The following is a 1,287-nucleotide window of genomic DNA, read 5'->3' on the forward strand; positions in this document are numbered from 1 at the left end:
CATCGAAATACTCACCTCCTGGATTCATCTTGCCTCTCCTTCCAAGTCTGCCTCCACCTCCTAAACCTGTAAGAAAACAAACTAAACATTATCTTCTGCAACAACTCTTCTGTGGACCCATTGTAACTACTTCCCCTTACCTTTCAGGAAAATCTCTGGAACAAACCCACTGTAAATAAACTCACTTATCTTCTTACCCTGTCTCCGAGTATTGTCTGGTATTGCTTGAAATTGAGTACTAAACTTTACATCAAAACCTGATAGTTTTTTACCCAGTGTTGACAAAAAACCACATTTCTTAAAAAGCTACAAATGTTATGAACTTTTGCAATTTATTTCCGTGTTGAAGTGAAGAACTTTAAGACTTTTCTATCACACTCCCACAGACAGTAGTGAGGAGTGAAAGTGAAGTGTGAACAGCCAACAACATTAACAAACACCATCAGCACCAGGAGATACTTTCACCCCGTCAGTGCATTTAATTATGGTTTGGCTTGATTCAGCTCTTATCCTCTCAATATAATTTTATCTCATTTAAGGAGAAAAAAATGAAAGATGAAGTGGGGGGGCAGTAAGTACTTTCGTAATTTAAGAGAGTGTTAATGAGTGGCTGCTAACCTTTCTCAGTTATCTATCATCAGTAATGGAGGCAAGGACCCTTTTTCCAATCTGCTTCATTAAAAACGTTCTATTAAATCTAAATATGACGCCACACACTGCTGGAATTAATAGAGTTTCTGAATGCTTGGAACGTTTTAACTACAGGGATTTATATTATTTAGTATAACAAAGGTACTTAGATGCATTAATGAACAATAAATTTTGATACAAAATTCATTTTTTCTATTGTTGCTTATACTGTCTGTGACACTTAAATACAAAAAGTCAAAGAAAGTAGATATTTACAAAACTTGGCCTATTACACACAATGTTACCCATTTTGTCACATAACTGGCATATTTTATTTTAAACTTGGCTCAGCCACATGAAACAGGAAGTGACATCAAAGGGGAACTCTAGGAAAAGAAAGATCTAGTCCTTGTTTATTGAAACAGTATTAACTCAACTCTGATTTGTCTTCTTCTTGACGCAAAATAATCTACAGAAACATCATCTGATTTTTCTTTACAGTCTGTATTGCTAGCCATTTAAGCAATACTCTGTTCATGTCCATTTCCCTTTGAATCACTTCCGGTTACTTCACCTGCCAATATTTCATATATATATGTGTGTGTGTGTGTGTGTGTGTGTGTGTGTGTGTGTGTGTGTGTGTGTGTGTGTGTGTGT

At 35.9% G+C, this 1,287-nt stretch overlaps 1 long non-coding RNA gene across 1 annotated transcript; it reads left to right on the forward strand.

The window, feature by feature from the left end:
• Window positions 1-12: 12 nt before the first annotated feature.
• On the forward strand, window positions 13-196 carry LOC106516674 (uncharacterized). The gene is made up of 2 exons (XR_001310119.1): window positions 13-68; window positions 148-196. It is a non-coding gene; the product is annotated as an uncharacterized LOC106516674 (long non-coding RNA).
• The last annotated feature ends 1,091 nt before the right edge of the window (window positions 197-1,287 follow it).

This window comes from Austrofundulus limnaeus, unplaced genomic scaffold, assembly GCF_001266775.1.
Source record: "Austrofundulus limnaeus strain Quisiro unplaced genomic scaffold, Austrofundulus_limnaeus-1.0 Scaffold40, whole genome shotgun sequence".
Taxonomy (NCBI): domain Eukaryota; kingdom Metazoa; phylum Chordata; class Actinopteri; order Cyprinodontiformes; family Rivulidae; genus Austrofundulus; species Austrofundulus limnaeus.